General features: G+C 48.7%; 1 long non-coding RNA gene across 1 annotated transcript; it reads left to right on the plus strand.

Annotated features, from left to right (window-relative positions):
* Positions 1-922: 922 nt before the first annotated feature.
* Positions 923-4,881, plus strand: LOC147649665 (uncharacterized). Its single transcript, XR_015278451.1, has 3 exons — positions 923-3,975; positions 4,087-4,320; positions 4,612-4,881. It is a non-coding gene; the product is annotated as an uncharacterized LOC147649665 (long non-coding RNA).
* The last annotated feature ends 18,950 nt before the right edge of the window (positions 4,882-23,831 follow it).

Below are 23,831 nucleotides of genomic sequence, written 5' to 3' on the forward strand. Positions count from 1 at the left end.
TTTCAAACAACAAAACTTGGGTTAGCACGACAGAAAAGAAGAAAAGAAAATCTTCGCCAGTTAGAACAGAGCCAGAGTCCCACCATTTCCCCCTCCACTTTTCTTTCTTTTCTACATTTAGAGGTAAAGCTTCCATCTCCAAAAGCTTCCATCTCTCACTTCCTGATGTAGCCATTTGCTACCCTTTAGCCTTGACTGCCACGCATCGGACTGCTGTCCGTGTGGGGCTGGGGATGCTCAGCCTGGAAAGAGAAGGGGGCTGGCGAGGCCTCCCTGCAGCTCTAGGAAAGATGGGCACAGGGAGGAGAAGCCTTTCAGCTGCAGGAGTGAGCTTGAAGTTGGATCTAATGAAGCTGCTCTTTTCCACTCCGGCTGCTGGGGCACTGGCCCGGGCTGTGCACAGAGGCTGGGGATGCTCCATCCTTGGCAACATCCAAGGCCAGCTGGGAGCGGGGCTCTGAGCAACCTATTCTGGGCGAAGATTGCTCCGCTTGGAACAAGATGGTCTTTAGGGTCCCTTCCAAGCCCAAGCACCCAGGGATTCCATCATTCATTCTACGGTCTCTGTTGTCCACTTCAGCCTGGGCCTGAACTCCTGGCGGTGATGTCACAGTGCACGCTCCAGCTAGAACTTCCAGCATCCAGCAACGGCCACAACACAACCCTTGGCTCCTTGTGCCAGCACGCTCTTCATTCACCCTGCTCCAAGCCTACCCCTGTCACCTTGTTGCCACCTGCTCCCTGATTCCCCCAGCAGTCCCCAAAGCTCCCCATCGCTTGGATTTTGCTCTCCATCCCTGCAGGATGTTTGCATTTGTTCCAAAAGAGCTATGGTACTATTCCACGGAGGCGGACACCCCGCAGCTGCCTGGCTGGGCTGGAGCTCTGTGGGACAGGGTGGGAAATTTTGCTACCTCTGCAGGCTGGCACAGACGGAGAGGAGGAGACGGACGTCGATACACAGACTGATAGAGAAGAAGCCATGGAAGTGGACGGAGAGGATACTGGAGAGGAAGACATGGATGTGGATATGTACGAGACAGAGGAAGAGATGGAGGTGGAAACGAAAGATTATATTGAAGAGATGGATATTGATCTAAAAGACAAGGAGGAAGACATGGTCTTGGGATGAAGACCGATGCCAGCAGCAGAACAGGCAGGTTCTCGCCCCACAGGCAGAGTGGGTCCCCTGCTGCCAGCCTGGGGCCGGGCTGGGCACTTCCTGCTCAGGGACACGCTAGCCCATGCACTGGATTCTGCTGGCCATCCCTGGCCTGGCCTGGGCTTGCTGTGGGCCACACAAGCCCTGTTCCAGTGCCTGGGCCACAGCCCCCAGCCAGGCTCCCTTCTGGCAGCAGAGTCCCACTGGGCCAGTGTCCCAGCCCGGCAGCACATGGAACACCCTTCCGTGCCTGACTGCACTGACCGTGCTACTTGTTTTTCTTCCAGGACTTAGGGACATCACAGACACAGATGCCACCCTGCTGTACATACGTTTTACAGTTGTTGTGTTCAGGATAGAGGTTTTAGAGTTTGTTTAAGTTGTCTGTAAATACGTTTCATAGAGTTTTGTTAGATCTCTTCTCAGGTAAATAGGTTCTATAGTTTGTTGTTGTTGTTGTTGTTGTTGTTACCAATATTCTTACAGTGTAAATATGTGGTGTAGTTCATTCTTGTTCCTTTTCTTCTACAGATAAACAGTGTTTGATTTTCACACCCCAGTTCTCTTTGCATTTTCTTCGGGCACATTTGCAAAGCTGTGGGTTGTTTCGGGAACAATGTTTGCAGGACTCTAAAAAGAGTATCAAAACCGCTCTGCCACACTCTCAGCTGCTGCTGCTGCCCCAAAAAGCACTGGCTGGCTTTGCTCACACAATCACAGTTGTGGTGGCATTTCTACCACACCACAGGACAGCGATGTTTTCCCTCTTCTCCTGGAAATACCTACAGCACTTGTGGGTAGCAAGGCAAACATGAGCCTCTTTTAGTGGCCCTTGAAATTGGACATGTGAAATGAGGCACACAAAGCCACAGGCCAGCTGAAGCTGGCATCTCTGAATGGGTCTTTACATTCTTCCCAGGAAGATGAATGGCAATCACTATTTTGGCAGGGAGGAAAGTGCATCAGCTAGCAATTTGCTGTAGAAAATGTGCTTTCTGCTCCTCTCACAGCCAAAACTCCTACCCATTTCTTGGAAGTCCTTCTTAGATAAGGACCGTGTTCAACTGAGTGACAGTGAAGCCAAATGGCAATGCCGCAATCAATTGTCCTGTACACAATCTCCTTCATCCACGTGGAAGGTTACTCACGGGCACACAAGAGGATGGAAGCAACCCAAATGCATCGTTGGACATAATAAAGTCAGACGTGTTGAGGGATGAAGAAATCTTGCAGCGATATGGAAAGCTGCCCTGAAAACCCAGTTTGGGGAGAGCCTGAGCTCTTTTGTGCTTGTAAGCCTGAAGATGCTCAGCACCTTTCCCAGATGCTCAGCAGGCAGTAGGATTGTGCCTGAATCTGGCTCTGGAAATGCCAGTGCCTCAACTGAGAGCTGTGGCAATGATTTCCATTGCATGGAGAGGGGCCACAGTCCTGCAAGAGTCTTTCAGCAGAGCAAACAGCAGCCTGGAGGGTGGGCAATGCTGCATCTGGACCACTGCATGCTCATCCTTCACCACAATGCAGAGCTGCCATGGATCACTTTTTCCATTTCTCCTGTTGGATATGTTTTGGAGAAGTTGTTCTAGGTGGCTTTGGATGGTGATCCAAGTAGGAAGCAGCCATTCGCCTGCTGTGATATCCTTACAACTAGTCCTAACTTCTCATTGCCTTTGGTTTGATTGGGGGTGTTTTATCTGTTTGTTTGATTGGTTTCTTTGGGTTGGTTTCTTTGTGTTTTTCTCTCTTTTGCTTGGAGTTTCTTTTCCTTTTTTAGAAATGACTGGTGAAGTTGGCACAAGCAAACTCCAGAAAACGTAAAGCAGGCTTGACTTTCCAGAAATTGCTTTTGGCTGGCTTTAGCTGCATTCCCCAGGACCACGATCAGCAGTAGATATTTGCAGGTTTTGCTCTGCATCCTCAGCCTGCCCAGATGTTGTTCAGTGTTTCAGCAGTGGAGAAGACGATGGATATTTTGCTAAACCTCCTTTCAAACAACAAAACTTGGGTTAGCACGACAGAAAAGAAGAAAAGAAAATCTTCGCCAGTTAGAACAGAGCCAGAGTCCCACCATTTCCCCCTCCACTTTGCTTTCTTTTCTACATTTAGAGGTAAAGCTTCCATCTCCAAAAGCTTCCATCTCTCACTTCCTGATGTAGCCATTTGCTACCCTTTAGCCTTGACTGCCACGCATCGGACTGCTGTCCGTGTGGGGCTGGGGATGCTCAGCCTGGAAAGAGAAGGGGGCTGGCGAGGCCTCCCTGCAGCTCTAGGAAAGATGGGCACAGAGAGGAGAAGCCTTTCAACTGCAGGAGTGAGCTTGAAGTTGGATCTAATGAAGCTGCTCTTTTCCACTCCGGCTGCTGGGGCACTGGCCCAGGCTGTGCACAGAGGCTGGGGATGCTCCATCCTTGGCAACATCCAAGGCCAGCTGGGAGCGGGGCTCTGAGCAACCTATCCTGGGCAAAGATTGCACCGCTTGGAACAAGATGGTCTTTAGGGTCCCTTCCAAGCCCAAGCACCCAGGGATTCCATTATTCATTCTACGGTCTCCGTTGTCCACTTCAGCCTGGGCCTGAACTCCTGGCGGTGATGTCACAGTGCACGCTCCAGCTAGAACTTCCAGCATCCAGCAACGGCCACAACACAACCCTTGGCTCCTTGTGCCAGCACGCTCTTCATTCACCCTGCTCCAAGCCTACCCCTGTCACCTTGTTGCCACCTGCTCCCTGATTCCCCCAGCAGTCCCCAAAGCTCCCCATCGCTTGGATTTTGCTCTCCATCCCTGCAGGATGTTTGCATTTGTTCCAAAAGAGGTATGGTGCTATTCCACGGAGGCGGACACCCCGCAGCTGCCTGGCTGGGCTGGAGCTCTGTGGGACAGGGTGGGAAAGGGACCCCACGCTGAAATTTTGCTACCTCTGCAGGCTGGCACAGACGGAGAGGAGGAGACGGACGTCGATACACAGACTGATAGAGAAGAAGCCATGGAAGTGGACGGAGAGGATACTGGAGAGGAAGAGAAGGATGTGGATATGTACGAGACAGAGGAAGAGATGGAGGTGGAAACGAAAGATTATATTGAAGAGATGGATATTGATCTAAAAGACAAGGAGGAAGACATGGTCTTGGGATGAAGACCGATGCCAGCAGCAGAACAGGCAGGTGCTCCCCACAGGCAGAGTGGGTCCCCTGCTGCCAGCCTGGGGCCGGGCTGGGCACTCCCTGCTCAGGGACACGCTAGCCCATGCACTGGATTCTGCTGGCCATCCCTGGCCTGGCCTGGGCTTGCTGTGGGCCACACAAGCCCTGTTCCAGTGCCTGGGCCACAGCCCCCAGCCAGGCTCCCTTCTGGCAGCAGAGTCCCACTGGGCCAGTGTCCCAGCCCGGCAGCACATGGAACACCCTTCCGTGCCTGACTGCACTGACCGTGCTACTTGTTTTTCTTCCAGGACTTAGGGACATCACAGACACAGATGCCACCCTGCTGTACATACGTTTTACAGTTGTTGTGTTCAGGATAGAGGTTTTAGAGTTTGTTTAAGTTGTCTGTAAATACGTTTCATAGAGTTTTGTTAGATCTCTTCTCAGGTAAATAGGTTCTATAGTTTGTTGTTGTTGTTGTTGTTGTTGTTGTTACCAATATTCTTACAGTGTAAATATGTGGTGTAGTTCATTCTTGTTCCTTTTCTTCTACAGATAAACAGTCTTTGATTTTCACACCCCAGTTCTCTTTGCATTTTCTTCGGGCACATTTGCAAAGCTGTGGCTTGTTTCGGGAACAATGTTTGCAGGACTCTAAAAAGAGTATCAAAACCGCTCTGCCACACTCTCAGCTGCTGCTGCTGCCCCAAAAAGCACTGGCTGGCTTTGCTCACACAATCACAGTTGTGGTGGCATTTCTACCACACCACAGGACAGCGATGTTTTCCCTCTTCTCCTGGAAATACCTACAGCACTTGTGGGTAGCAAGGCAAACATGAGCCTCTTTTAGTGGCCCTTGAAATTGGACATGTGAAATGAGGCACACAAAGCCACAGGCCAGCTGAACCTGGCATCTCTGAATGGGTCTTTACATTCTTCCCAGGAAGATGAATGGCAATCACTATTTTGGCAGGGAGGAAAGTGCATCAGCTAGCAATTTGCTGTAGAAAATGTGCTTTCTGCTCCTCTCACAGCCAAAACTCCTACCCATTTCTTGGAAGTCCTTCTTAGATAAGGACCGTGTTCAACTGAGTGACAGTGAAGCCAAATGGCAATGCCGCAATCAATTGTCCTGTACACAATCTCCTTCATCCACGTGGAAGGTTACTCACGGGCACACAAGAGGACGGAAGAAACCCAAATGCATCGTTGGACATCATAAAGTCAGACGTGTTGAGGGCTGAAGAAATCTTGCAGAGATATGGAAAGCTGCCCTGAAAACCCAGTTCGGGGAGAGCCTGAGCTCTTTTGTGCTTCTAGGCCTGAAGATGCTCAGCAGCTTTCCCAGATGCTCAGCAGGCAGTAGGATTGTGCCTGAATCTGGCTCTGGAAATGCCAGTGCCTCAACTGAGAGCTGTGGCAATGATTTCCATTGCATGGAGAGGGGCCACAGTCCTGCAAGAGTCTTTCAGCAGAGCAAACAGCAGCCTGGAGGGTGGGCAATGCTGCATCTGGACCACTGCATGCTCATCCTTCACCACAATGCAGAGCTGCCATGGATCACTTTTTCCATTTCTCCTGTTGGATATGTTTTGGAGAAGTTGTTCTAGGTGGCTTTGGATGGTGATCCAAGTAGGAAGCAGCCATTCGCCTGCTGTGATATCCTTACAACTAGTCCTAACTTCTCATTGCCTTTGGTTTGATTGGGGGTGTTTTATCTGTTTGTTTGATTGGTTTCTTTGGGTTGGTTTCTTTGTGTTTTTCTCTCTTTTGCTTGGAGTTTCTTTTCCTTTTTTAGAAATGACTGGTGAAGTTGGCACAAGCAAACTCCAGAAAACGTAAAGCAGGCTTGACTTTCCAGAAATTGCTTTTGGCTGGCTTTAGCTGCATTCCCCAGGATCACGATCAGCAGTAGATATTTGCAGGTTTTGCTCTGCATCCTCAGCCTGCCCAGGTGTTGTTCAGTGTTTCAGCAGTGGAGAAGACGATGGATATTTTGCTAAACCTCCTTTCAAACAACAAAACTTGGGTTAGCATGACAGAAAAGAAGAAAAGAAAATCTTCGCCAGTTAGAACAGAGCCAGAGTCCCACCATTTCCCCCTCCACTTCTCTTTCTTTTCTACATTTAGAGGTAAAGCTTCCATCTCCAAAAGCTTCCATCTCTCACTTCCTGATGTAGCCATTTGCTACCCTTTAGCCTTGACTGCCACGCATCGGACTGCTGTCCGTGTGGGGCTGGGGATGCTCAGCCTGGAAAGAGAAGGGGGCTGGCGAGGCCTCCCTGCAGCTCTAGGAAAGATGGGCACAGGGAGGAGAAGCCTTTCAGCTGCAGGAGTGAGCTTGAAGTTGGATCTAATGAAGCTGCTCTTTTCCACTCCGGCTGCTGGGGCACTGGCCCAGGCTGTGCACAGAGGCTGGGGATGCTCCATCCTTGGCAACATCCAAGGCCAGCTGGGAGCGGGGCTCTGAGCAACCTATTCTAGGGGAAGATCGCTCCGCTTGGAACAAGATGGTCTTTAGGGTCCCTTCCAAGCCCAAGCACCCAGGGATTCCATCATTCATTCTACGGTCTCCGTTGTCCACTTCAGCCTGGGCCTGAACTCCTGGCGGTGATGTCACAGTGCACGCTCCAGCTAGAACTTCCAGCATCCAGCAACGGCCACAACACAACCCTTGGCTCCTTGTGCCAGCACGCTCTTCATTCACCCTGCTCCAAGCCTACCCCTGTCACCTTGTTGCCACCTGCTCCCTGATTCCCCCAGCAGTCCCCAAAGCTCCCCATCGCTTGGATTTTGCTCTCCATCCCTGCAGGATGTCTGCATTTGTTCCAAAAGAGGTATGGTACTATTCCACGGAGGCGGACACCCCGCAGCTGCCTGGCTGGGCTGGAGCTCTGTGGGACAGGGTGGGAAATTTTGCTACCTCTGCAGGCTGGCACAGACGGAGAGGAGGAGACGGACGTCGATACACAGACTGATAGAGAAGAAGCCATGGAAGTGGACGGAGAGGATACTGGAGAGGAAGACATGGATGTGGATATGTACGAGACAGAGGAAGAGATGGAGGTGGAAACGAAAGATTATGTTGAAGAGATGGATATTGATCTAAAAGACAAGGAGGAAGACATGGTCTTGGGATGAAGACCGATGCCAGCAGCAGAACAGGCAGGTGCTCCCCACAGGCAGAGTGGGGCCCCTGCTGCCAGCCTGGGGCCGGGCTGGGCACTTCCTGCTCAGGGACACGCTAGCCCATGCACTGGATTCTGCTGGCCATCCCTGGCCTGGCCTGGGCTTGCTGTGGGCCACACAAGCCCTGTTCCAGTGCCTGGGCCACAGCCCCCAGCCAGGCTCCCTTCTGGCAGCAGAGTCCCACTGGGCCAGTGTCCCAGCCCGGCAGCACATGGAACACCCTTCCGTGCCTGACTGCACTGACCGTGCTACTTGTTTTTCTTCCAGGACTTAGGGACATCACAGACACAGATGCCACCCTGCTGTACATACGTTTTACCGTTGTTGTGTTCAGGATAGAAGTTTTAGAGTTTGTTTAAGTTGTCTGTAAATACGTTTCGTAGAGTTTTGTTAGATCTCTTCTCAGGTAAATAGGTTCTATAGTTTGTTGTTGTTGTTGTTGTTACCAATATTCTTACAGTGTAAATATGTGGTGTAGTTCATTCTTGTTCCTTTTCTTCTACAGATAAACAGTCTTTGATTTTCACACCCCAGTTCTCTTTGCATTTTCTTCGGGCACATTTGCAAAGCTGTGGGTTGTTTCGGGAACAATGTTTGCAGGACTCTAAAAAGAGTATCACAACCGCTCTGCCACACTCTCAGCTGCTGCTGCTGCCCCAAAAAGCACTGGCTGGCTTTGCTCACACAATCACAGTTGTGGTGGCATTTCTACCACACCACAGGACAGCGATGTTTTCCCTCTTCTCCTGGAAATACCTACAGCACTTGTGGGTAGCAAGGCAAACATGAGCCTCTTTTAGTGGCCCTTGAAATTGGACATGTGAAATGAGGCACACAAAGCCACAGGCCAGCTGAAGCTGGCATCTCTGAATGGGTCTTTACATTCTTCCCAGGAAGATGAATGGCAATCACTATTTTGGCAGGGAGGAAAGTGCATCAGCTAGCAATTTGCTGTAGAAAATGTGCTTTCTGCTCCTCTCACAGCCAAAACTCCTACCCATTTCTTGGAAGTCCTTCTTAGATAAGGACCGTGTTCAACTGAGTGACAGTGAAGCCAAATGGCAATGCCGCAATCAATTGTCCTGTACACAATCTCCTTCATCCACGTGGAAGGTTACTCACGGGCACACAAGAGGACGGAAGAAACCCAAATGCATCGTTGGACATAATAAAGTCAGACGTGTTGAGGGCTGAAGAAATCTTGCAGCGATATGGAAAGCTGCCCTGAAAACCCAGTTCGGGGAGAGCCTGAGCTCTTTTGTGCTTCTAGGCCTGAAGATGCTCAGCAGCTTTCCCAGATGCTCAGCAGGCAGTAGGATTGTGCCTGAATCTGGCTCTGGAAATGCCAGTGCCTCAACTGAGAGCTGTGGCAATGATTTCCATTGCATGGAGAGGGGCCACAGTCCTGCAAGAGTCTTTCAGCAGAGCAAACAGCAGCCTGGAGGGTGGGCAATGCTGCATCTGGACCACTGCATGCTCATCCTTCACCACAATGCAGAGCTGCCATGGATCACTTTTTCCATTTCTCCTGTTGGATATGTTTTGGAGAAGTTGTTCTAGGTGGCTTTGGATGGTGATCCAAGTAGGAAGCAGCCATTCGCCTGCTGTGATATCCTTACAACTAGTCCTAACTTCTCATTGCCTTTGGTTTGATTGGGGGTGTTTTATCTGTTTGTTTGATTGGTTTCTTTGGGTTGGTTTCTTTGTGTTTTTCTCTCTTTTGCTTGGAGTTTCTTTTCCTTTTTTAGAAATGACTGGTGAAGTTGGCACAACTAAACTCCAGAAAACGTAAAGCAGGCTTGACTTTCCAGAAATTGCTTTTGGCTGGCTTTAGCTGCATTCCCCAGGATCACGATCAGCAGTAGATATTTGCAGGTTTTGCTCTGCATCCTCAGCCTGCCCAGGTGTTGTTCAGTGTTTCAGCAGTGGAGAAGACGATGGATATTTTGCTAAACCTCCTTTCAAACAACAAAACTTGGGTTAGCATGACAGAAAAGAAGAAAAGAAAATCTTCGCCAGTTAGAACAGAGCCAGAGTCCCACCATTTCCCTCTCCACTTCTCTTTCTTTTCTACATTTAGAGGTAAAGCTTCCATCTCCAAAAGCTTCCATCTCTCACTTCCTGATGTAGCCATTTGCTACCCTTTAGCCTTGACTGCCACGCATCGGACTGCTGTCCGTGTGGGGCTGGGGATGCTCAGCCTGGAAAGAGAAGGGGGCTGGCGAGGCCTCCCTGCAGCTCTAGGAAAGATGGGCACAGGGAGGAGAAGCCTTTCAGCTGCAGGAGTGAGCTTGAAGTTGGATCTAATGAAGCTGCTCTTTTCCACTCCGGCTGCTGGGGCACTGGCCCAGGCTGTGCACAGAGGCTGGGGATGCTCCATCCTTGGCAACATCCAAGGCCAGCTGGGAGCGGGGCTCTGAGCAACCTATTCTAGGGGAAGATCGCTCCGCTTGGAACAAGATGGTCTTTAGGGTCCCTTCCAAGCCCAAGCACCCAGGGATTCCATCATTCATTCTACGGTCTCCGTTGTCCACTTCAGCCTGGGCCTGAACTCCTGGCGGTGATGTCACAGTGCACGCTCCAGCTAGAACTTCCAGCATCCAGCAACGGCCACAACACAACCCTTGGCTCCTTGTGCCAGCACGCTCTTCATTCACCCTGCTCCAAGCCTACCCCTGTCACCTTGTTGCCACCTGCTCCCTGATTCCCCCAGCAGTCCCCAAAGCTCCCCATCGCTTGGATTTTGCTCTCCATCCCTGCAGGATGTCTGCATTTGTTCCAAAAGAGCTATGGTACTATTCCACGGAGGCGGACACCCCGCAGCTGCCTGGCTGGGCTGGAGCTCTGTGGGACAGGGTGGGAAATTTTGCTACCTCTGCAGGCTGGCACAGACGGAGAGGAGGAGACGGACGTCGATACACAGACTGATAGAGAAGAAGCCATGGAAGTGGACGGAGAGGATACTGGAGAGGAAGACATGGATGTGGATATGTACGAGACAGAGGAAGAGATGGAGGTGGAAACGAAAGATTATATTAAAGAGATGGATATTGATCTAAAAGACAAGGAGGAAGACATGGTCTTGGGATGAAGACCGATGCCAGCAGCAGAACAGGCAGGTGCTCCCCACAGGCAGAGTGGGGCCCCTGCTGCCAGCCTGGGGCCGGGCTGGGCACTTCCTGCTCAGGGACACGCTAGCCCATGCACTGGATTCTGCTGGCCATCCCTGGCCTGGCCTGGGCTTGCTGTGGGCCATACAAGCCCTGTTCCAGTGCCTGGGCCACAGCCCCCAGCCAGGCTCCCTTCTGGCAGCAGAGTCCCACTGGGCCAGTGTCCCAGCCCGGCAGCACATGGAACACCCTTCCGTGCCTGACTGCACTGACCGTGCTACTTGTTTTTCTTGCAGGACTTAGGGACATCACAGACAAAGATGCCACCCTGCTGTACATACGTTTTACAGTTGTTGTGTTCAGGATAGAAGTTTTAGAGTTTGTTTAAGTTGCCTGTAAATACGTTTCATAGAGTTTTGTTAGAGCTGTTCTCAGGTAAATAGGTTCTATAGTTTGTTGTTGTTGTTGTTGTTACCAATATTCTTACAGTGTAAATATGTGGTGTAGTTCATTCTTGTTCCTTTTCTTCTACAGATAAACAGTCTTTGATTTTCACACCCCAGTTCTCTTTGCATTTTCTTCGGGCACGTTTGCAAAGCTGTGGCTTTTTTCGGGAACAATGTTTGCAGGACTCTAAAAAGAGTATCAAAACCGCTCTGCCACACTCTCAGCTGCTGCTGCTGCCCCAAAAAGCACTGGCTGGCTTTGCTCACACAATCACAGTTGTGGTGGCATTTCTACCACACCACAGGACAGCGATGTTTTCCCTCTTCTCCTGGAAATACCTACAGCACTTGTGGGTAGCAAGGCAAACGTGAGCCTCTTTTAGTGGCCCTTGAAATTGGACATGTGAAATGAGGCACACAAAGCCACAGGCCAGCTGAACCTGGCAACTCTGAATGGGTCTTTACATTCTTCCCAGGAAGATGAATGGCAATCACTATTTTGGCAGGGAGGAAAGTGCATCAGCTAGCAATTTGCTGTAGAAAATGTGCTTTCTGCTCCTCTCACAGCCAGAACTCCTACCCATTTCTTGGAAGTCCTTCTTAGATAAGGACCGTGTTCAACTGAGTGACAGTGAAGCCAAATGGCAATGCCGCAATCAATTGTCCTGTACACAATCTCCTTCATCCACGTGGAAGGTTACTCACGGGCACACAAGAGGACGGAAGAAACCCAAATGCATCGTTGGACATCATAAAGTCAGACGTGTTGAGGGATGAAGAAATCTTGCAGAGATATGGAAAGCTGCCCTGAAAACCCAGTTCGGGGAGAGCCTGAGCTCTTTTGTGCTTCTAGGCCTGAAGATGCTCAGCACCTTTCCCAGATGCTCAGCAGGCAGTAGGATTGTGCCTGAATCTGGCTCTGGAAATGCCAGTGCCTCAACTGAGAGCTGTGGCAAGGATTTCCATTGCATGGAGAGGGGCCACAGTCCTGCAAGAGTCTTTCAGCAGAGCAAACAGCAGCCTGGTGGGTGGGCAATGCTGCATCTGGACCACTGCATGCTCATCCTTCACCACAATGCAGAGCTGCCATGGATCACTTTTTCCATTTCTCCTGTTGGATATGTTTTGGAGAAGTTGTTCTAGGTGGCTTTGGATGGTGATCCAAGTAGGAAGCAGCCATTCGCCTGCTGTGATATCCTTACAACTAGTCCTAACTTCTCATTGCCTTTGGTTTGATTGGGGGTGTTTTATCTGTTTGTTTGATTGGTTTCTTTGGGTTGGTTTCTTTGTGTTTTTCTCTCTTTTGCTTGGAGTTTCTTTTCCTTTTTTAGAAATGACTGGTGAAGTTGGCACAAGCAAACTCCAGAAAACGTAAAGCAGGCTTGACTTTCCAGAAATTGCTTTTGGCTGGCTTTAGCTGCATTCCCCAGGATCACGATTGTGATAAATGGGCCAGGAGACCAGCTCCTTTTAAAACAGCCATTATTAAGCAGCACAGCTCTGGGGTGGGGGCCCGAGGGGTTGCGCACATCACCACTGCTTCCACTGGACACCGCAGAAGAGGAGAATCCGTACAGCTCTGTCAGTTGGGCAGAGCTGGGCCTTCCTCCCTCACGGGAGTCCCTGGGAAGACTCCTTCTTTAGGCCTTGTAGTCTAGGCTGTCATCCCTGTCGAGTCTCCTCGAGGTTATGTCGGCCCCTTGAAAGAAGCCAGGGGACTCCTCTGGGTCTTCCTTGTTAGATGGTGCTGGTTCTATTCCTTCCCTTTTGCGTGGCTCGTTGTTTTGGGGTTTTTTCCAGTCTGGGTGCATCTTATAAGTCTCTGGTCTCTCTCGTTTGCATAAAAGTCCGTATGTCATCTTCCTCCTCAGGACGGTACAGCAACTCGGGAAAAGGATACAATGTTGCCATGTGGGAGTCTCGGAGCAGTGGGGGCAGTGCCTGGCTGAACACAGAACAAGAAACACAGGGTACAGCAACTTGGGAGAGGGGGCAGGGCCTGGCTGAACAAGGAATAAAAAAATATGGGGTACAGCAATTTGCGACAGGGGTACAAGGTAAGTAAACCTGGGACAGGGGTACAAGGTAAGTAAGGAGTTTACAAACAGCAACTGTAACATATTATTCTTAACAATATCCCCCCTCTTATATTTTGATCGGGCTCTAGCCCGCATCAACCATTAACTTCTGGCTCTTGGGAATATTTATCTCTTAATTCTCGATATTGCTCATATATTTCCCTGGCAGTTTTGTGCTCTCGATCCTGACTTTGGGTTTCCATTAACATGATCCTGGCCTGCTTCTTGTCTTTTATTTCAGGGATCTGGATGCTTGCTTGTACCTGTGGTAGTCACTGTCTTGATTAGGCAGGGGAGTAAACAGGGTAGGAACAAGAAACTTGCAAATGCACAGACAGCATTGTAGTAATAGATCAAAATGTAAAATTGTGTATGGTGATACGAATAATAAAGGCATCAAGTTGTCATAATAGACTGATGTCTATTAACACTCAGAAGATGGTGTGTGGTGATCAATATATGGTTTTGTTGAAAGATAGTATTATTTCATTATTATGTTACATATACTGTTATTGTCATCATCACTTTGCCCTTGAGCTTGTGATGCTTGAAGGAAGGTTTTGCTGAAGGTCTGCTAACTACGTAATTTTGAAATAGCAAGACTGTGATGTATAGGAACTGCTGTTTCCCACAAAAGAAGTGGGTCTGGGCTATTTCTTTTCACTTAAGACTGTCATTCCTTCTCATCCCCCCATTTTGGGGAGGGATAGCATTTGTGGGGTCCAAGGAATTTCATGAATAGTGTGCTAGCCCATTCTAAGGAATAGGTGACCAGCTGAAGGGACCTAATCTGAATTGGAGTTTCCAGAAAGTATCCTGTGCAGGGCAGTGTGAACTGAAGCCTCTGGCTGGAGAGAAAGCCAAGAATTCACAAAGAGCTGCACTAGAGATAATGTCACTGCAGCTGTTGTGCAGGATCTGTTCCTCAGTAAGAGAGCATTATTTACCTATCTGAAATAGCTTAAAAATGCTCTAATTTTTATAAAAAAATTCTTCAGTTTATACTATATAAATAATCACCGATTGTGAGATTCAATCTCAAATGTCAAAAAACTTTCTTACAGTTAGTTAAACTTAATTTATTTTTTCTGGTCCTGGTCTCATCTAGCATACACCTCTCATGTTTTCTTTGAATTTTCTTCAGCATTAGGAACTTAAAAAAGATCAAAAGTATACATAGATTTAGGAACACTGTGTAGCAATATTCTCTTGTGCTGAGCTGGATCTTATTTTTTGTCTGGGCCAGGAGTTCTGTGCAAATTGATTTAAAAGGCCTAGTTGTAGGATGTGGATTGTAGGATGATGCTGAGCTGGCAGTGCTCTTGCTGTGAAAAAGGCAGATGGGATGCCGATGCATCAGGTATTACAAATGCAGATAAAAAAGTATTGATGTCACTGCAAACACTGCTACTCTGAAACAGAGAAAGAGATGTGATTCAAATCTTCTGTATTGAAAAAGATTAATTGAAACTGTACTGGAAGCAAAGACATGTTGCCTCTAAAATGGCAGAAGAGAATGACCGGATGTTTGTCTCAAGTAGCTGTGGAATGGATGATGTGATTCTAATTTCTAGGGAAAAAAATTGATGAAAAAAATTAGATAAGCCTAAATAAAATATTGGCTTAAGATAAAATGTACACAGGTCATTGATAAAATTTGGTTTAGAGTCTAAAAGGTGTTCCTGAGTGTTACAGCCAGTAGATTCTGGGATAAAAGGAGTGTTCAGTGGAGGAAGGAATCAGACTGGATTTGGTAGCTTTGCGATAGGTCTGTGGTGGAGATTCGGGGCTGTTGGACCCCAAGGAGCTTTCGGAGTGTATTTTTAAGCAGTTAGTGCCCTCTAGTGAGAGTCTCAGGTAATAATCTTGGTCCTGGTTTTGTAGTATGTTAACAACTCTTAACAGTACTTTGGTGTGTTACCGAAATGAAAGAAGCTTTGGTATTAAAAATGCAGGAGGATGAGTGTATGAAGAAAGATCCTATGAATGCAAGTCATCAAGTGGTTTGTATTGGGAGGGATCTTTAAAGGTTTATTATAAGTGTAACCACCTTCTCATGTGGATTGTGTCCTAAAATCTTAGGTACTTCTTTAGACGATCACTCAAGTTTTTGCAGTTCAGTGTAAAGCAGAAGATGTCAGCAAACTTGTGATTTCAGTCTTGACAACTGAAGAAGCACTGCATTACATACCTGTGGAACCAAGTGGCAGGATTAGAAGTACCAAACTCGTGGCAAAGGAGATGTTTCTGTTTTGAAATAAGCACATCATCTAAAAGCATAAATCAAGATAAAAATCGCTGCTTTCTTGGAAGTCAAAAAGTTACAGCTACTATTTTTTAAATATTTTCTTTCTAAAGGTTACAAAACCCCACTGGAAAAAAATCCTGGAGATGATAAAACAGATGAAGAGATGGAGGGGACACATTCAGAGGATGAAATGTTTGCTCAGAGAGGCCTTCGCAGAACTCAGAGAATGAAGTCTCTGAAAACTATTAAAGGCTGTAAAGAAGCAAGTATAATCCTGGTTAATTGAGTTTGTTCTTTCAGTGTATATTGGCATTATTCATAGTGCAGAAATTTATTTTTATTTTTAATATTGGAGAAGTTGTCAAAAGTAACTGGGTTCCAGAATGCTAAATGGGAAAGAAAGCATGTGACAACAATATCTAAGTTTGGAGCTTTTGTAGTTTGATGTGTTTAGGGGAAATATATGTATGAAATTAATGAAGCAAGGAGCAAGGGAGAGGAGACGAAACAGACTCTGTATTTGAAATGCTAATTTTGGCACCACCAAGCCTAATTTCAGGAAGTGTTCGCCTTGAAAAGGGTATGAATAACAATAATATTATCTGTGTGTTGTGCACACTTAAACATCTGCTGATAAAGAATATTCAGAATTTTTTAGTTGCCATAGACAAACAGCCTGACTCTTTGTGATCTACAAAGAGAAGATCCTAGTTAGCATCCTAGTGCATGCATTACAAAATTTAAAGATACTCTAGTATAAATCTCTGTGAAGTCTCATAAAAGTTTTTGGGTCATTCCAGGAAAACAATTGATACTTACTCTTCTTGCCCAATTCTGTTGAAACTTTATCTTATTCAGTCATAGGTAGATTCTCTTAGTGAAACCGGGTGTCCAAAGCACATTGGAAGACATTTGCTAAATAGGATTAGTGGGGAGCTGAATTATATTTCCATTTCATGTGACTTAGTACTTCATTATAATTTTGTTTTTCCCCTCAGATACGATACGGATCACTAAAATACAGAGTAAAGAAGAGACCCGTTGTATACTTTTAAGTGTACTGCACAATTCCTGCAAGAGAAACTGCTGTAATATAGTAACTTGAATTCAAGTGTTAAAGATCTGTGTACAATGCCTAGAATGAGTCTGTATGAACAGATATGGTAGGACTTGGTTTTGTGAGCCCAAGTGATCAGATAAAGTATTACTCCGTTTTTCTATAATTGTGTCTATAATGTTTAGATTTAAATCTGGACAAGTTACAGCATGGATTTCAGCACTCCTTAAATAGGAGTAAAATGAGTAATAGGAAATACTCCTTTGCCAGAGGTATTGAACAGATTGAAATAATTGCAAATCAAATTGAATTAAGAGAAGCTGTAAGTATGTAGAGCTTGTGAAAATTGAACCATCGTGTCCCCAAGTTTACACTGAAAGATAAATATACTTGAAACATTTTTCTGAACTACAATTCCTGAAAAGGCCTTTGTGTAATTTTTAAATGTACAGTTTAAAGGACAGTGAGTGATGGTGGGAAAGGAAAAGGAAAGATGAGGTAGGTAAGATACATCCTTAACTTCATCATTTTGTGTCATATTGCCAAGCTTAGCAAACTGGGGTACATACAGCACTTTATGCAAAACTGTATAGTTTTGCACACTTAATGATTTACAACTGCACGTCATTTTAGTGACTTGCTACATAGGCTAGAGTTACATTTTGAATGCCAGCAATTCTTGTATTTCATGATATTTTTAAAATTCATCTTGATTCCTTAAGTACACTTAGGATGCTGTAGATATCTGCTACTAATGATATTATCAGGTGCCTTTCTATGTATTACTGGGCTATGTAGGATTTGTGGTTTTGGGGCTTTGTTTTTTTTTTTTTTTTGTTTGTGGCTTCTTTTGTTCATGTCTGTCTTCCTCCATCTAAAGAGATATAACATGATTTAAGACAGATTTTGGTTAAAATTGTGGTAAGTAAAACTTGTAGCAATTCCAGTGATGCACCTCAGGGATCGAAGGAGACTCGCCTCTTGCGGTTACTTTCTCCGAACTGCGGAGTCCCGGCTTCTGCCTTTCTTGCTCTTAATGCAAGCGGAAAGCTTTTGCACTGTGTCTAGCGAGGAGAACGAGTGACAGGACAGCACATGTTTGTGCAGTATACCCCTGCCACTGATGTAAGCACGAGTTTGCAGCACCCTATGCCACCCATGGTGTGACAGGTTTCTGTGCTGTGCAGGACATTTCTGTGCAGCTTGGAGTAAAAGAGAATGTGCAACTATTGTCGCAGAGAGCAGCAACAGCAGTAGGGAGCAGCAGAAGGAAGTAGTGATCTTACTTCTTCCACACGACAACTAGCTACTAATCAGCAAGCGTGCGAGTGGCAGCTGCTTTCCACTTGCAGTCTGAAAGTCTCGCGCACCAGATGCCTTTTAAACACCTTCCTTATTCGCCTGCCCGCAGCGCTCGCGCTTTCCACCGCCCGCGCGCTGACCGGCACTCTCTCTCAGACACACATGGTACTTTGGCCGGTTGCCAAGAGTCCTGAAAAGCGGCTTCTGCCGAAGGATGCTCGCCTCTTGCGCTCACCTTCTCCGAACTGTGGAGTCGAGGCTTCTGCCTTTCTTGCTGTTAATGCAAGCGGAAAGTTTTTGCACAGATTCTGGCAAAGAGAACGTGTGACAGGACAGCACATATTTGTGCAGCTTACCCCTGCCACTGATGTAAGCACGAATTTGCAGCACCCTATGCCACCTATAGTGTGACAGGTTTCTGTGCTGCGCAGGGCATTTCTCTGCATCTGGGAGTAAAAGGGAAAGCGCAATTCTTGTCGCAGAGAGCAGCAACAGCAGTAGGGAGCAGCAGAAGGAAGTCGAGGCAGTACTTCTTCCACACGACAACTTAGCGACTACTCAGTAAGTGTGCGTGTGGCAGCTACGATCCACTTGCAGTTTGAAAGTTTCGCGCGCCAGATGCCTGTTAAACATTTTTCTTATTCGCTTGCCTGCACCACTCGCGCTTTCCACCGCCCGCGCGCTGACCGGCACTCTCCCTCAGACACACATGGAACGTTGGCCGGTTGCCAAGAACTCCGGAAAGCAGCTTCTGCCGAAGGAGGCTCGCCTTTTCTGGTTATTTTATCCGAACTGCGGAGTCCCGGCTTCTGCCTTTCTTGCTCTTAATGCAAGCGGAAAGCTTTTGCACAGCTTCTGGCGAAGAGAACGTGGGACAGGACAGCACATGTTTGTGCAGCTTACCCCTGCCACTGACGCAACACGGATTTGCAGCACCCTATGCCACTCATGGTGTGACCGCTTTCTGTGCTGCGCAGGGCATTTCTCTGCATCTGGGAGTAAAAGGGAAAGTGCAACTATTGTCGCAGAGAGCAGCAACAGCAGAAGGGAGCAGCAGAAGGAAGTCGAGGCAGTACTTCTTCCACACGACAACTTAGCGACTACTCAGTAAGTGTGCGAGTGGCAACTACGTTCCACTTGCAGTCTGAAAGTTTCGTGTGCCGGATGCCTGTTAAACACCTTCCTAATTCGTCTGACGGCAGAGCTCGCGCTTTCCACCGCCTGCGCGCTGACCGGCACTCACCCTCAGACACACATGGTACTTTGGCCGGTTGCCAAGAACTCCGGAAAGCAGCTTCTGCCGAAGGAGACTCGCCTCTTGCGGTTACTTTCTCCGAACTGCAGAGTCCTGGCTTCTGCCTTTCTTGCCCTCAATGCAAACGGAAAGCTTTTGCACAGAGTTTGGCGAGGAGAACGTGTGACAGGACAGCACATGTTTGTGCAGTATACCCCTGCCACTGATGCAAGCACGAATTTGCAGCACCCTATGCCACCCATAGTGTGACTGGTTTCTGTGCTGCGCAGGACATTTCTCTGCATCTGGGAGTAAAAATGAAAGTGCAACTATTGTCGCAGAGAGCAGCAACAGCAGCAGGGAGCAGCAGAAGGAAGTAGTGATCTTACTTCTTCCACACGACAACTAGCTACTAATCAGCAAGCGTGCGAGTGGCAGCTGCTTATCACTTGCAGTCTGAATGTCTCGCGCACCAGATGCCTTTTAAACACCTTCCTTATTCGCCTGCCCGCAGCGCTCGCGCTTTCCACAGCCCGCGCGCTGACCGGCACTCTCTCTCAGACACACATGGTACTTTGGCCGGTTGCCAAGAGTCCTGAAAAGCGGCTTCTGCCGAAGGATGCTCGCCTCTTGCGCTCACCTTCTCCGAACTGTGGAGTCGAGGCTTCTGCCTTTCTTGCTGTTAATGCAAGCGGAAAGTTTTTGCACAGATTCTGGCAAAGAGAACGTGTGACAGGACAGCACATATTTGTGCAGCTTACCCCTGCCACTGATGTAAGCACGAATTTGCAGCACCCTATGCCACCTATAGTGTGACAGGTTTCTGTGCTGCGCAGGGCATTTCTCTGCATCTGGGAGTAAAAGGGAAAGCGCAATTCTTGTCGCAGAGAGCAGCAACAGCAGTAGGGAGCAGCAGAAGGAAGTCGAGGCAGTACTTCTTCCACACGACAACTTAGCGACTACTCAGTAAGTGTGCGTGTGGCAGCTACGATCCACTTGCAGTTTGAAAGTTTCGCGCGCCAGATGCCTGTTAAACATTTTTCTTATTCGCTTGCCTGCACCACTCGCGCTTTCCACCGCCCGCGCGCTGACCGGCACTCTCCCTCAGACACACATGGAACGTTGGCCGGTTGCCAAGAACTCCGGAAAGCAGCTTCTGCCGAAGGAGGCTCGCCTTTTCTGGTTATTTTATCCAAACTGCGGAGTCCCGGCTTCTGCCTTTCTTGCTCTTAATGCAAGCGGAAAGCTTTTGCACAGCTTCTGGCGAAGAGAACGTGTGAGAGGACAGCACATGTTTGTGCAGCTTACCCCTGCCACTGACGCAACACGGATTTGCAGCACCCTATGCCACTCATGGTGTGACCGCTTTCTGTGCTGCGCAGGGCATTTCTCTGCATCTGGGAGTAAAAGGGAAAGTGCAACTATTGTCGCAGAGAGCAGCAACAGCAGAAGGGAGCAGCAGAAGGAAGTCGAGGCAGTACTTCTTCCACACGACAACTTAGCGACTACTCAGTAAGTGTGCGAGTGGCAACTACGTTCCACTTGCAGTCTGAAAGTTTCGTGTGCCGGATGCCTGTTAAACACCTTCCTAATTCGTCTGACGGCAGAGCTCGCGCTTTCCACCGCCTGCGCGCTGACCGGCACTCACCCTCAGACACACATGGTACTTTGGCCGGTTGCCAAGAACTCCGGAAAGCAGCTTCTGCCGAAGGAGGCTCTCCTCTTGCGGTTACTTTCTCCGAACTGCGGAGTCCCGGCTTCTGCCTTTTTTGCTCTTAATGCAAGTGGAAAGCTTTTGCACAGAGTTTGGCGAGGAGAACGTGTGACAGGACAGCACATGTTTGTGCAGTATACCCCTGCCACTGATGTAAGCACGAATTTGCAGCACCTTATGCCACCCATGGTGTGACTGGTTTCTGTGCTGCGCAGGACATTTCTCTGCATCTGGGAGTAAAAGGGAAAGTGCAACTATTGTCGCAGAGAGCAGCAACAGCAGTAGGGAGCAGCAGAAGGAAGTAATGATCTTACTTCTTCCACACGACAACTAGCTACTAATCAGCAAGCGTGCGAGTGGCAGCTGCTTTCCACTTGCAGTCTGATAGTCTCGCACAGCAGATGCCTTTTAAACACCTTCCTTATTCGCCTGCCCGCAGCGCTCACGCTTTCCACCGCCCGCGCGCTGACCGGCACTCTCTCTCAGACACACATGGTACTTTGGCCGGTTGCCAAGAACTCCGGAAAGCAGCTTCTGCTGAAGGAGGGTCCCCTCTTGCGGTTACCTTCTGCGATCTGCCAAGTCCCGGCTTCTGCCCTTCTTGTTCTTAATGCAAGGGGAATGCTTCTGCACTGTTTCTAGCGAGGAGAACGTGTGACAGTACAGCACATATTTGTGCAGCTTACCCCTGCCACTGATGTAAGAACGAATTTGCAGCACCCTATGCCACCCATGGTGTGACAGCTTTCTGTGCTGCGCAGGGCATTTCTCTGCATCTGTAAGTAAAACATAAAGTGAATTTTTGTCACAGAGAGCAGTAACAGCAGTAGGGAGCGGCAGAAGGAAGTAGTGATCTTACCTCTTCCACAAGACAACTAGCGACTAACTAGCAAGCGGGCGACTGGCAGCAGCTTTCCACTTGCAGTTTGAAAGTTTCGCGCGCCAGATGCCTTTTAAACATGTTTCTTATTCTCTTGCCTGCACCACTCGCGCTTTCCACCGCCCGCGCGCTGACCGGCACCGTCCCACAGACACACATGGTACTTTGGCCGGTTGCGAGCGAGCGCGGCGGGCAGACGAATAAAAAACATGTTTAACAGGCATCTAGCGCGCGAACCTTTTAGACTGCAAGTGGATCGTAGCTGCCACTCGCACGCTTGCTGAGTAGTCGCTTCGTTGTCGTGTGGAAGAAGTACTGCCTCGGCTTCCTTCTGCTGCTCCCTACTGCTGTTGCTGCTCTCTGCGACAACAATTGCGCTTTCCCTTTTACTCCCAGAAACAGAGAAATATCCTGCGCAGCACAGAAAGCGGTCACACCATGAATGGCATAGGGTGCTGCAAATCCGTGTTGCGTCAGTGGCAGGGGTAAGCTGCACAAACATGTGCTGTCCTGTCACACGTTCTCTTCGCCAGAAGCTGTGCAAAAGCTTTTCGCTTGCATTAAGAGCAAGAAAGGCAGAAGCCGGGACTCCGCAGTTCGGAGAAGGTAACCAGAAAAGGCGAGCCTCCTTCGGCAGAAGCTGCTTTCCGGAGTTCTTGGCAACCGGCCAAAGTACCATGTGTGTCTGAGGGAGAGTGCCGGTCAGCGCGCAGGCGGTGGAAAGCGCGAGCTCTGCCGTCAGACGAATTAGGAAGGTGTTTAACAGGCATCCGGCACACGAAACTTTCAGACTGCAAGTGGAACGTAGTTGCCACTCGCACACTTACTGAGTAGTCGCTAAGTTGTCGTGTGGAAGAAGTACTGCCTCGACTTCCTTCTGCTGCTCCCTACTGCTGTTGCTGCTCTCTGCGAGAATAGTTGCACTTTCCCTTTTACTCCCAGATGCAGAGAAATGCCCTGCGCAGCACAGAAAGCTGTCACGCCATGAGTGGCATAGGGTGCTGCAAATCCGTGTTGTGTCTGTGGCAGGGGTAAGCTGCACAAACATGTGCTGTCCTGTCACACGTTCTCCTCGCTAGAAGCTGTGCAAAAGCTTTCCGCTTGCATTAAGAGCAAGAAAGGCAGAAGCCGCGACTCTGCAGTTCGGAGAAAGTAACCGCAAGAGGCGAGCATCCTTCGGCAGAAGCCGCTTTTCAGGACTCTTGGCAACCGGCCAAAGTACCATGTGTGTCTGTGGGACGGTGCCGGTCAGCGCGCGGGCGGTGGAAAGCGCGAGTGGTGCAAGCAAGCGAATAAGAAACATGTTTAACAGGCATCTGGCGCGCGAAACTTTCAGACTGCAAGTGGAATGTAACTGCCAGTCGCCCGCTTGCTAATTAGTCGCTAGTTGTCTTGTGGAAGAGGTAAGATCACTACTTCCTTCTGCTGCTCCCTACTGCTGTTGCTGCTCTCTGCAAGAATAGTTGCACTTTCCCTTTTACTCCCAGATGCAGAGAAATGCCCTGCGCAGCACAGAAAGCTGTCACGCCATGGGTGGCATAGGGTGTTGCAAATCCGTGCTTGTGTAAGTGGCAGGGGTAAGCTGCACAAACATGTGCTGTCCTGTCACACGTTCTCCTCGCTAGACACAGTGCAAAAGCTTTCCGCTTGCATTAAGAACAAGAAAGGCAGAAGCCGGGACTCCGCAGTTCGGAGAAAGTAACCGCAAGAGGCGAGTCTCCTTCGGCAGAAGCTGCTTTCCGGAGTTCTTGGCAACCGGCCAAAGTACCATGTGTGTCTGAGAGAGATTGCCGGTCAGCGCGCGGGCTGTGGAAAGCGCGAGCTCTGCCGGCAGTTGAATAAGGAAGGTGATTAACAAGCATCTGGCACACGAAACTTTCAGACTGCAAGTGGAACGTAGTTGCCACTCGCACACTTGCTGAGTAGTCGCTAAGTTGTCGTGTGGAAGAAGTACGGCCACGACTTCCTTCTGCTGCTCCCTACTGCTGTTGCTGCTCTCTGCGAGAATAGTTGCACTTTCCCTTTTACTCCCAGATGCAGAGAAATGCCCTGCGCAGCACAGAAAGCTGTCACACCATGAGTGGCATAGGGTGCTGCAAATCCGTGTTGCGTCAGTGGCAGGGGTAAGCTGCACAAACATGTGCTGTCCTATCACACGTTCTCTTCGCCAGAAGCTGTGCAAAAGCTTTCCGCTTGCGTTAAAGGCAGGAAAAGCAGAAGCCGCGACTCCGCAGTTCGGAGAAGGTGAGCGCAAGAGGCGAGCATCCTTC

The sequence above is a fragment of the Cyanistes caeruleus genome, chromosome 21, assembly GCF_971803275.1.
Source record: "Cyanistes caeruleus chromosome 21, bCyaCae1.hap1.1, whole genome shotgun sequence".
NCBI lineage: Eukaryota > Metazoa > Chordata > Aves > Passeriformes > Paridae > Cyanistes > Cyanistes caeruleus.